Here is a 13,084-nt window from a genome sequence, read left to right as displayed (position 1 = left end):
ATTTCCCACCGTGGAATTACATATGTTCCGGCTTCGAAACGTGTACGACAAGGACAGGATGGTATATGTTCAGTCCTAGGGTGATGAATAACTAGGGGCTGCAGAGATACTAAAGAGACCACGACTGTGAAGAAGTAAAATATAGTTTTAGCATCGACAGGCAACTGTGCGACGTGACGTGGTACTTGTTGTGTTGGCAGAAGAGCCAACACCGTGTTACTAGAGGAGGCCGAAATGCACGCGTTTTACCTCACGCAAGCTGGCGTGAGGGGGGAAGGACTATACTGACGCGAGGTCTGGAACATGACAAGGAATTAGAATTCAGAAAGCGGACGTAGCTAGTTGATACTGAACTTTAATCCATTAATGATGAACATCGCTCTTGTCGGTACATGAGTCACAATATTATCTGTTCAGAAGACATATGACAACTTGTTAGGCCGTAGCAAATGACGTAGCTAAACTGTCGTCTCTGCAAATGAGAGCGTATGTAGACAGAGAACCATCGCTAGCAAAGTCGGCTGTACAACTGGGGCGAGTGCTAGGGAGTCTAGACTAGACCTGCCGTGTAGCGGCGCTCGGTCTGCAATCACTGATAGTGGCGACACGCAGGTCCGACGTATACTAACGGACCGCGGCCGATTTAAAGGCTACCACCTAGCAAGTGTGGTGTCTGGCGGTGACACCACATTACTGATATTACGAATGCTATGGATCAGTGTGGTTTTCGTCGCAATCTCTCACTTTTCATCGTTACAACGAACTGAGTCATTTCTAACATACTTTTCTTTAGGATATCACTATGTCGGTAAGCGCATTAACGTTCGCGGAAGAGCTTCTGTGAAGTTTGGAAGGTAAGAGACGAGGTACTGGCAGAAGTAAAGCTGTGAGGACGGCGCGTGAGTCGTGCTTGTGTAGCTCAGATGGTACACTTGCCCACAATGGCCAAGATCCCGAGTTCGAGTCTCGGTCGGGTACACAGTTTTAATCTGCCGTGAAGTTTCATATCAGCGCACACTCCGCTGCAGAGTGAAAATCTCATTCTGGAAACATCTTCCAGGCTGTGGCTAAGCCATGTCTCCGCAATATCCTTTCTTCGCGAGTGCTAGTTGTACAAGGTTCGCAGAAGAGCTTCTGCGAAGTTTTGAAGGTAGGAGACGAGCTACTGGCAGAAATGAAGCTGTGGGGGCGGGTCGTGAGTCATGCTGGGTGGCTCAGATGGTAGAGCACTTGCCCGCGAAAGGCAAAGGTCCCGAGTTCGTGTCTCGATCCGGCACGCAGTTTTAATCTCTCCGGAAGTTTCATATTAATGTACTTTATGTTACGTGTTTCATTACTTGTTCGATCCTCGTTGATTCTGTCGCGCCGGCCGCAGGTGGCCGAGCGGGTTCTGGGCGCTTCAATCTGAAACCGCGCGACCGCTACGGTCGCAAGTTCGAATCCTGTCTCGGGCATACATGTTTGTGATGTCCTTAGTTTAATCAGTTTTAAGTAGTTCTAAGTTCTAGGGGACTGATGACCTGAGATGTTAAGTCCCATAGTGCTCAGAGCCATTGAACCATTTTTTTTTATTCTGTCGTTCTGTTGTCTGTGTAAGTCCTCAAACTGTAACAGATCAAAGACGAAAAGAACGCACTGGACTGCAAAAGACATCGAAACTTGATAGCTTCTAGTTAATAATATAGGAGGAAACATTGTATATTTATCGGAAAATTTGTAAGTTACGCAAGTTTCTAGCGTGGTTATTCAAGTAAGGAAATATAAGAATTTTCGGAATCTGATACAGCTTAAAACCGTATCGCTAATTCTTTAGATTGGCAATTCTTTCATAGAAGTGATGAAAACGGAACCGCGAGAGCTTATACATGAATACAATCAAGCAGAAGGTATTAAAGACCATGCTTATCAGAAAGGTGTAGAAGTTATTGAAATAAACAAAGATTGTCACTAAGACTGTCAGAATGCACATGTTTGGAAAATAGTGTGCTGTGCGATTATTTGGTTCATTCTGTATGCCAGGAATCATCCACTTTCGGGCTCCTCTCGTACATTTTTCGTCAGTGCTCCAAACCAAACTCTGCAGCAAGTGGGAATCGTACCAGTGACAGGCCAACGGGTCATGCAACTTTTGTGCACTATTATAAACGAAATGAAATAAGCTGCTTAGAAACTGGAAATATTTCCTGCTCTGGTATACGTAATAAAATCATTTGCCTTCTACCGTTGTTGGTTCCGTATATGGAGACTTGTACAAAGAAAGTGGGGTTGAAGAAATTACACTGGTGCAGGTGTACCAACGAGCCATGTAAGATGAGATGTTTAGGACGCACGGTTAAAAAATTAATAGCACCCCTTTTCAATGTGCTGCATATTTCTCATCGCACTGTAAGGAATCATGGCAAAACAAAACATAAGAAGGGAATAACTCCACGACAATCATAAACTTTCCGAGAACAAATCGTTTAGCTGCATCAGACATCGCGTTCTGCATACGCGGTATCCAGTGAGCCATGGATACAGTCTACGAAACATTGCCACCGAAAAGCTTCTGATTCGATACGCTGATTTTAACAAAATATATGTTCGTATCGAATATCTATCCAGGTTTGCAACTCAGCTGAGAGTTTTTGACAGTTTGAGAGGAGCACATTGTTTTTGACGGACGGACTTTCACAGATATAGGGTTTAAATCCTGTTCCAATGATGTAGAACCATTTCTCTTATTATACATATTGATGACTTATCACATAATAATGATCGTCGCTTTAGATTTTTCGCAGATTTTGCAGTCTCCGTTATATGTAAGTAGTAATCATCCGATAAAAATTATAATTCCGATAACGCCTAAACAAAAAGATGCAAAGACAAGTTCTTTATTCAGAAAAACCTAGGGTTATATACTGCATAGAATGAAAAAGTGCACTTGTCTTTGATTATTCGATTAGTAAGCTACAACTAGAGACGTTCTAATCATAGCGATACGTTGGAGTGTTGCGGTAATGGATGTTCAGTCGTTGGTAATACAAATAACTACAATACTCGAAAATTGCCGTTTCCCTCCAATAAATGTTGCCTATTCAAACTCTTATGCGGACGTGTCAAACAAGGAAAAACCGACGTACACAAAGAAAGGAAGCGTAAATAATCTCATTTTCATTTTAGTCGTGGAAAAATGGAGCAGCAATGGTATAAAATCTAAACTGTAACACGACAATAGAAAAGTACCAAATATCGCAGAAGTGTTTTTCAGAGCATAAAACGTGTATTATTTAGTCAGATATTTCCACGGATTCAGGTAAGCATTATTCCCGTGGTCCGTCCGTGAATAAATAAGATGACTTCACAGTACGTGCATTCTTTTATGATACGCTTCATAATTTATGAGGTATACAATTATGAATTTTTCTTTCGGAATCAGTACTGCCCTGTACGGTAGGCTGGCTCATTAACGCATGTACACTGCAAAATTCCGTGAGATAATCTTCAAGGCCCACAGCGTCTACACGATACCTCTAGTCAGCAGTCTTACAGAAGTGTTGTTGTTTGCACCCACGAATTCTTGGAATAACCCTAATGTCGCTTTCTATTGCATAAAAGTTTTAACAAGTTATACTGTGAGAGGGTCCATAGCTTCGGATTCAACCAATAAGCTGGACGTGTAATCCATGCTCCATTGCTGAAGTGACGAAGATCGAAGATAAGAGGTTTGTTTTGTTATGAGGGGCACTTGTGAATTATGGAGCGTATCTTCGTCACCTACGCTATGCGTGACGTTACCATCACCTGTATCTCAGAAATTGTCTCGTGAAATGTCGTGGTACCTCGCAGGTAATGGTGTGCGCTGTATAGGTCTTCATAGGTGACACATTTATAGCGGTCCAGCTGTTTTAATGACTCCATTATTCTGCACAGTATTTCCACGATTGACGCGGAAGTCATCGTCAGAAGAAACTTGTTACTGGCGGAGATGCATTCGCTTCGTAGGTGCCATCCAGTCTAAAAGGAGAATTACGTCAGTCGACCAAATACGTTACACAACGGAATCGTTAACTAAACAGCGGAAGAAAATGTTATCCGTCACGTCGGCAACACATCAGATAACAAACCACATCCTTGATTATGGATGTGTGTTCAAACCCCCATCTAGCTATCCAAGAGTTTTCCATGGCTTCGTTGACTCGCTTAAGGCAGATTCTGGGATGATCCTTTTAAAAAGGGCTTCGCCAGTTTCCTTCCCACCCCTTCCTTCCCAAACCAAGCCCGAGCTTATGCTCCGTCTCTAAGGACCTCGACGTCGACGGGACATTCAATCCCAACGTTCCTTCCTGCCTCATCATTACGATGTATTACCTTTTGAACCCTGTTGCGATTGGGCATTAGCATTCTCATACGGCGTTCAGATTAGGAACGGTATATAACGTGAAGAAATTCCTTGCGGAAGTATGCAAGGGACTGGATGTGAATAGACTACAGCAAATGTAAGAACATTTTAGTTGTTTTTTTTTATACGCTAACATTTCCTCGTGCTGTTTCGCAGGTTTCCCATTACTTTGCCATTTCATGCGTGCGTGTGATGTCGAGTGTCTCGGTCTTCATAAAAAATATACTCTTTTTGTTCCTTGTCTGTCATCGCTCTGGTGCTCCATAACTGTACCTCCCATGCCAGATGATCTTCAAATGATGTCTTACTACTTTCCGATAGTGTGGCATATGTGAATAGTTCCACCTATAACTGTAAGGACGTTTGCACAAAATAAAACAAGCGAGCTGGTGCTATGGTTAACATATACGAACATTGAATCAAATTAGCGACAGGATTGAAGATTTCCCAGCAAAAGAAAGTACTACTTTCACAATGTGTAGAAAACCGTCAGATGTAAAAGTGGTTTTCTGATATATTCCACGTCAGTGTTATTGTCCCATTAACATTAATGATGTGTGTACATCAGCTGGTGAACAACGTCGGAGGCTGATGCAGGACAATTGCTGTTGCGTGTTCGGAAGTCGATAACCCACAAAATTGCACCGAAACTCCGGATGACCTGCAGAGCATCAACTTGTGGCACAAGGGCATGACTGTCGGCGTCCATAAAGTTTGCGCAAATGAGTGGAAAGACGCATTACGATTTGAACACAACATTGATAACCTATCACTGTAAACATTTAAAGCTGTAAAATATCGAGGAATACTCGTCCGATGTATTGTTTAGTGGAAAAACAGATGTGACACAATCATTGAAAACCCTACGGGAATGTAATTCATCCAGGGAGAGGCAACTTACAAAGTTGTCTTTCAACCGATTCTTGAGGGCTCATGAGATTAGGGTCATAATCAGGTAGAACTAATATGTGAGGTAGACAAGATCCGTAGCCGAGCTGCGCGTATCGTCACTGGTTCATTTAGTTAGGACGAGAACTTCAGGGAGTCGGTGAACCATCTTCAGGGGGATACGCTTCGTGAGAGGAGTTGTGCATCACCGAAAGGCTTGTTGTTATCCCGCAGGAGTGTGCTGCAAGAATAGTAAACTAACTTGTTCCTTCCCACAATATCTCACGTTATCGCCATGATGGCAAATTCAGAGGAGTCCCTAGAAGGAGAGAGAATTGGGTTCAAATTCTCCTTCAAGCACCATGGCTTAGTCTTTAATAGTTTTCATAAATCACTTCGGCGCTATTTTTTTTAACGATGTGACTGACAGTTCATTTTCATATTATAGCCGGCCGGGTGACCGAGCGGTTCTAGGAGCTACAGTCTGGAACCGCGCGACGCTACGTTTGCAGATTCGAAACCTGCCTCGGGCATGGATATGTGTTATATCCTTAGGTTAGTTAGGTTTAAGTAGTTCTTTAGTTCTATGGGACTGATGACCTTAGAAGTTAAGTCCCATTGTGCTCAGAGCCATTTGAACCATTTTTCATATTATACTTATGTTTATAGCACGGTGACACAGCACTATGTACCCTAACGGTAGAGTAGACCGCAGTAGTTGAGTTTCTGTATTGAACAGACGACACTGCTGCAAGTAAATCTAAGATATGTGACGGCGTATTGAATTAATACTGGAAGTGTGGAAACATAAAGAGATACTCAACGAGACTGAGAAATGAGTTTGTAATTGGACTACCAAAATTTCCAGTAGTAGTTTGTATTAGTGAAAAGACAACATGGGATTATACACATGTCTGAGCAAATACGAACGCTAACAACTCCAGTTACCAGTGCTGCGATGCTGCAGCCTTTTATACAACAATCGCAAAAATCGATGGATCTCTGTGCTATGGATAGCGAGGAGAACTAATCTAGTATCCGTAAAAATTATGAAGGCTGCAAAAATAGAGGGTGTGCATTTCAGGATAAGTGCACGCTACGAGAAACGATGAGCCACACCGAAGTGTTCCGTATTGCGATCCAAAGGTATGATACGTGGAAATGAGGAGTCTGCAAAGTGTTTTGCAGTCATAATAAGGCGCAGTTCGAACAAAACAATGCTTTAAACTTGTATTAATAAGGAATGTTTCGAAGATTGAATTTTGTAGACAGGAGACTGTAACTACAACAAGTTGGCACTCTTTCCCACAACCGTCGAGATTTCAAGGGCGTACTTTGATGACATGTTCTGAAAGATGGATAGATAAAAGTAGTTGCACTGAATACCCACAATGGTCTGCAAACATAGCACTTTTAAACTTTGAAGGCTGAAGCTTAAAGACAAAGGCCCATTACACCGAAGACGTGACTAGAATACAATGAAACGTCGTGTGCAGCCATCGCGCAATACAAATGGTAAGCCGTAGAGGGTTCAGCTGCTCGACGTCGGCGCTAGTGACCGATGGTAGCCACCGTCTACACAGGCCCGAGATATCTGCTCTCTATTTTGTGTTGTATTCTCATTCATAAGGGGATCTGCTCTTGAACACTGTCCAAAAACTGGAGAAAAGATCGTTTCATGCGGACTACAAAAATGTATAGGTTATGGATACTTTCATTTTCCGTTTGTTCGTCAATTTAGTTTGAATGTAATGCTCCACAGGCGTCACACCCCTCTGTCGTTTCGAGGTCCATCAGAACATGTCATATTATTCCTTTCCGTATGTTTTTCCAGCTTCCGGATAAAATCATAAAAAGGTGTTTCTAGAAATGTATGATTACCAGAACCTAAGTTCAGGCGTATCTCCATGACTGTGGCGTAGCTACAACCAAACATCTTTTTATATACTTGATTACTTCTTGCTGTGGGAATTCGAAACACGTGGGGCTCGTAGTTACTGTTGTGTTGTGCTATTTCAGTGTACGTGCCTTCTGCGTTAGAAGTTCCGAGAATAAAGAAATTCAACATGAAACTGAAGTTTCGAGGCAACCTGTTCAAAGCAATATCAAATAACACACATCAAAAATGGTTCAAATGGCTCTGAGCGCTATGAGACTTAACATCTTAGTTCATCAGTCCCCTAGAACTACTTAAATCTAAATAACCTATGGACATCACACACATCCATGCCCGAGGCAGGATTCGAACCTGCTACCGTAGCGGTCGCGCGGTTCCAGACTGTAGCGCCTAGAACCGCTCGGCCACCGCGGCCAGCCAAATAACATACATCATTTGGCTCATCACACAAAATGGGTGTACAGCCATGTCGTTTACTCACTAGCATTCCTTGGTATTATTGGGGCAATTACGTAAAGCAAAGGGATCTGGCAAATACAAGAAGTCTTAGGAGATATCTCCACAGTCTCTCGTAGAATCCCAATAAAAGCATCATCAGCCGTACTCAGGAGCCAATACCGAAAACTATACTTGTCGGGCTGACAGTGTTGGAGGTAGGTGTAATGAATGCAGTAATAACTTTCAATGGTGGTGCAATTTCTAGCATTCATGTTCTGCAAACAATCAGATGTCCAGACTTGAAATTGCTGAAGCTCTGTTATTGATCGTCTGTGAGTAACCAAAGAGGACAGAGCTGCAGAAGCTGTTACAAGAGAGGCTGGGATAAATAAAAGAACTGTGATAAAGAGTATGGAAATTAAAGAAACAGATGACCGACAGGTATACGCAACTTGAATGTTCTAAAACTGAACAGTGATACACTAACATCTTCATAAACTTTCTTTCACGATTTACCGGAAACTTTAATTTTCATTCGGGTACAGTTTTCTCCTTAATGAATGAAATTAAATTCAACAAAATTGGCACATATAATTAAAATGGCTTTCTTTACCATCCTTGGCTACTACTTTCAGAAAATTCTAAATTGTGATGATGAAGCGTGTGATTATTGATCTAAATTTTTAAGTATATTTCCCGTAGAAAATAAAGTTTGCATATTTTCACATATTAGTTTTAGAAGAGGAAACTGGAGGCATAACAAACTTCCCTGAATGTCATCTATAACCTGAATGTTTTTCTGAGCGGCGCTGTCAGTGGTAGCAAAGTAAATGGTAAGACTGTTACACTGTTCTGGTTTGCAGTCTTGTATTGTTGTCAACATCACAATATAATAGATATCTAACCGATTTTCTCAGAAATGATGTGACTGATAACCCTAACTGTTTGCACAAATTCTGAGCGGCCTGTCACGAATTCCTCCCCTGTGCTAACCTCTTCATCTCAGAGTAGCACTCGCAACGTACGTCCTCAATTATTTGCTGGATGTATTCCAATCTCTGTCTTCCTCTACAGTTTTTGCCCTCTACGACTCCCTCTAGTACCATGGAAGTCATTCTCTGATGTCTTAACTGATGTCCTGTCTTCCTGTCCCTTCTCCTTGTCAGTGTTTTACACATATTCCTTTCCTCTCCGATTGTGTGCAGAACCTCCTCATTCTTTACCATATCAGTCCACCTAATTTTCAACATGTGTCTGTAGCACCACATCTCAGATGCCTCGATTCTCTTCTGTTCCGTTTTTCCCACAGTCCTTGTTTCACTGCCATACAATGCTGTACTCCAGACGTACGTTCTCAGAAACTTTTTCTTCAAATTAAGGCCTATGTTTGATACTAGTAGGCTTCTCTTGGCGAGGAATGCCCTTCTCGACAGCGCTAGTCTCCTTTTGATGCCCTCCTTGCAAAGTCCGTCATTGGTTTTTTTTTTTTTTTTTGCGTAGGTGGTAGAATTCCTTAATTTAATTTACTTCTTGACCATCAGTCCCGATGTACAGTTTCTCGCTGTTCTCGTTTCTACTACTTCTCATTACTTTCGTCTTTCTTCTGTTTACTCTCAGTCCAAATTCTGTACTCGTTAGGCTGTTCATTCCTTTCAGTGGATCATGTAATTCTTCTTCAGTTTATCTCAGGAGAGCAATGTCGTCAGCGAATCGTATCATTGATATCTTTTCACCTTGAATTTTAATCCCGCTTCTGAATCTTTCTTTTATTTCCGTCGTTGATTCTTCTATGTACAGATTGAACAGTAGGGGCGAAAGACTACAGCCCTTTGTTACACCCTTTTTAATCCGAGCACTTCGTTCTTGGTCGTCCGCTCTTATTATTCCCTCTTGGCTCTTGTACATATTGTATATCACCTGTCTCTCCCTACGGCTTACCCCTTTTTTTCTCAGAATTTCGAACATCTTGCACCATTTGATCCTGTCGAACGCTTTTTAAAGGTCAACAGATCCTATTAACATGTGTCTTGATATTAGTCTTGCTTCTATTATCAACCGCAATGTGAGAACTGCCTCTCTGGTGCCTCTACCTTTCCTAAAGCCAAACTGATCGTGATGTAACACATCCTCGATTTTCTTTTCCATTCGTCTGGGTATTGTTCTTGTCAGCAACTTGGATGCATGAGCTGTTTAGCTGATTGTGCGATAATTCTCGCACCTGTCAGCTCTTGCAGTCTTCGGAATTGTGTGGATGATATTATTCCTAAATTCAGATGGTATATCGCTAGAATCATACATTCCACACATCAGCTTACAGAATTGAAAGAGCACATTAATCCCTTCGGAGCAATGGAGCAGTGTAGACGGTGTGCTGCGGTCACGTTGCCCTACACAGGTGACGTAAGACATGGCAGAGAAGTGGTGTGCGTCTGGTGTCAGTCAGTTGAACGATATCTGCGCCGTACGACAGACAGACTGGGAGAAAAGCGTTATCAAGTTTGGATGTGGCCTTGACCATACAACCGACGAAATTCTCCGATTTGTTTATCGACTCGGACTGTTCAACGTGATCACACGGAATGGTGTAATACTCGCAGCCATGTAACGCAGTCGTAAAAATATTGTAATCGACAAGTACCAGAGACAAGAGTCAAGTTTTGTCAACGACAATCGGCTGACGAGAAGCGCTGATGTCAGTTAATGCACATCCCTCTCAACCAGTTCTCGAGAGAACACAGCAAAGAAAACTATGTGCAGTGGACTTTTGAATATAGGCTCGTTGCAAAAAAGATCATTGCTTACAACGGCATAAAAGCCTCACGTTCTCAAAATACAGAGCACAGGAAGGTAACGGACAGAATGCAGTGTGGTTGGACGAGTCACGATATTGTCTCCTTTCAAATAATGCAAGGCGCCGAATCCATCGATGTTCCAATGGGGTACTTAACCCTCAAAGAGTGTAGTTCAGGGCGGAAGCTTTCTGAGATACTTCGGGGACCTCCACAGTGGCTTTGCCAACGCATTTTGGCTACCGTTAACTGAACCAGAGTGTATATTCCAACACTCTCGGCGACCAAATGTTGCCTTTTCTGCTATTTCTTATCAGCGCCGTCCACAGTGACAACAAACGTATTTCCAGGGCCCCATGCATACGTTCCTGGTACGACGAACAGGCTCCCCGTCGCGATCGAGTGGTCCACGACGTTTTCGAAATATAAACCTCTAGAAAATATCTGTGACTGAGCTGTAGAGAAAGACAGAGATTAGAATACATCCAGCAAATAATTGAGGACGTAGGGTGCTATGGCTAATCTGAGATGAAAAGGTTGGCACACGAGCGGAATTCGTGGCGGGTCACATCACACCAGCCAGTAGACGACTAAAATACAAAAATAAAAAAGTAGGAACTGCGAGTGAAACGTAGCAATCAATACTCCCGCAATTTGGTGGAGGCTGTACAGGTCCTAACCATTAATTAGTAGCTTCAGCTAGATACGGCATACCTGTAGACATCTACGGACTGTCTTTCTCACAGAAATGACGTTATTATCAAGACAACAGACGTTGTTATGTGGAATTAGCGTGGCATCTGCCGGTAGGACAAATTTTTTGTTCTGTGTGCTATGACAACTCACACTTGTGCCAGACCGGACCCAGCGCAGTGGTTACGCAACCTGGAGAAATGGGTTGATATCCCCCTACAGTCATCCTGATCTATATCCTCCTATGATTCAGAAAATTTGGTCCACGGGGAAGGTCAGTTTCCTTCCCCATTATTGGAGTCTACTTAATTGAATCCTTGTATTTATTATATTATTTTACTTCACATTAACAGTTCTGCCTGAGAACTGAAGGTCATAATTGGAAAATGGGATGTGTCTAATGTGGGAATCCGTCTGTCACATTAGTATGTGACGCGGTCTGTGAATGCTGAATCTACGATAAACAAATTCCCATGATAATCATACTTCATTTTAGATTAACGTACCCGAATTTTGAGTTCCATCTGAAATAAAATATTAGAAGCAATACAGTGCAGTCTGAGGAGTCGGTTAAGTCAGGTGCGTAACCTCTCTTCCTTATTTTGAGGGCACAGTGCTACCAACTGCGATATCCTAGCCCCCTTCTCAAGGCAGCGACTAGTCACGGTCCACACTTTCTGAACAGTGCGAAGCTACAGAAATAGCACCCATGGCCAAAAGGATATGGCGAAGAGTTCGAACTTAGAGTTTCGCCAGAAGTGGAATATACATTCACGACTATATGCTGGCGCGAGAGTCTAACCCATGTTGAAGCCTTGATATGGTTCGTGAGGAGCGCCGAAACGCAATCGGAGTTTCATGTACGAGGCGTATTTTTTAAGTAAGTATCGTTTTGAATTAAAAAAGACGTGCTAAGATATCTCAATAATTTTATTTTTACATGAAAGCCTGTACCTTAACCTACTCACAGACGCCATTACAGTTGATTCTTCCTTGTTTACGTTGTGTACTGAGTGTTTAAGATGCCTCCGATAATCGTGAGTCCCGCCGACTGTGAAGTACCGGTTGTTATAAGATTTCTCAGTGTTAAAGGTCTAAAAGCGATCGATATTCATCGTGAGGTCTGTACAGTTTACGGAGAAAACATTATGAGTAATGGAATGGTAAGAAAGTGGGCGAGAGCATTTAAAGATGGTCGCACAAATGTGCATTATGAACGGAGTGGGCGTCCTTCGGTCGTTAATGAAAGTTTGGTGCAGGAACTGGACAATAAGGTAAGAGAAAACAGACGCTTTACGATTTCCTCCTTGCGGGATGACTTTCTTAATGTTTCTCGTAGTGTTTTGTATGGCATTGTGATCGAGCACTTGAATTACCGAAAATTGTGCGCACTTTGGGTACCGAAAATGTTGACGGATGTGCACAAAACCAAACCTTTAGACAGTACATTGATTTTCCTTGAGCGGTGCCACAATGACGGTGATTTCTTAAGCCAAATTCTTACAGGCGATGAAACATGGGTGGCCTACGTCACACCAGAATCAAAGCAACAGTCCTTGGAAGATGAGCAAGGGCATCGTTTTGCTGCAAGACAATTCCCGTCCGCATGTTGCGAATCAGACCAAAGATCTCATCACATCTTTTCGATGGGAAACTCTAGATCATCCTCCGTACAGCCCCGATCTTGCGCCCAGTGACTACCATCTGTTCCTGCACTTGAAGTAACACCTGGGCGGTCAGCGTCTTCAAGACGATGATGACGTCAAGACAGTGGTGATGCAGTGGTTAACAAGTCAGACGGTAGACTTCTATGAGGAGGGTATTCAAAAACTGGTACAACGTTATGACAAGTGCCTCAGTACTGACGGAAACTATGAAGAAAAGTAGATTAATATAGAGGCTTTCATGTAAAAATAAAATTATTAAGATATCTTAGCACGTCCTTTTTTAATTTCAAAACGGTACTTACTTAAAAAAACACGCCTCGTAGAGCCATCC

The 13,084-nt window shown here is 42.5% G+C and overlaps 1 protein-coding gene across 38 annotated transcripts in view; it reads left to right on the top strand.

The window, feature by feature from the left end:
- LOC126335446 (fibrous sheath CABYR-binding protein-like) overlaps positions 1–13,084 on the top strand; it is a 103,241-nt gene that overhangs the window by 470 nt on the left and 89,687 nt on the right. The gene's annotated exons all lie outside the window — the stretch shown is intronic.

Source organism: Schistocerca gregaria, chromosome 1 (assembly GCF_023897955.1).
Source record: "Schistocerca gregaria isolate iqSchGreg1 chromosome 1, iqSchGreg1.2, whole genome shotgun sequence".
In the NCBI taxonomy this organism is placed as follows: domain Eukaryota; kingdom Metazoa; phylum Arthropoda; class Insecta; order Orthoptera; family Acrididae; genus Schistocerca; species Schistocerca gregaria.
Note: the sequence above shows the minus strand (reverse complement) of the source record. Positions and strands in the feature narration are given on the sequence as shown.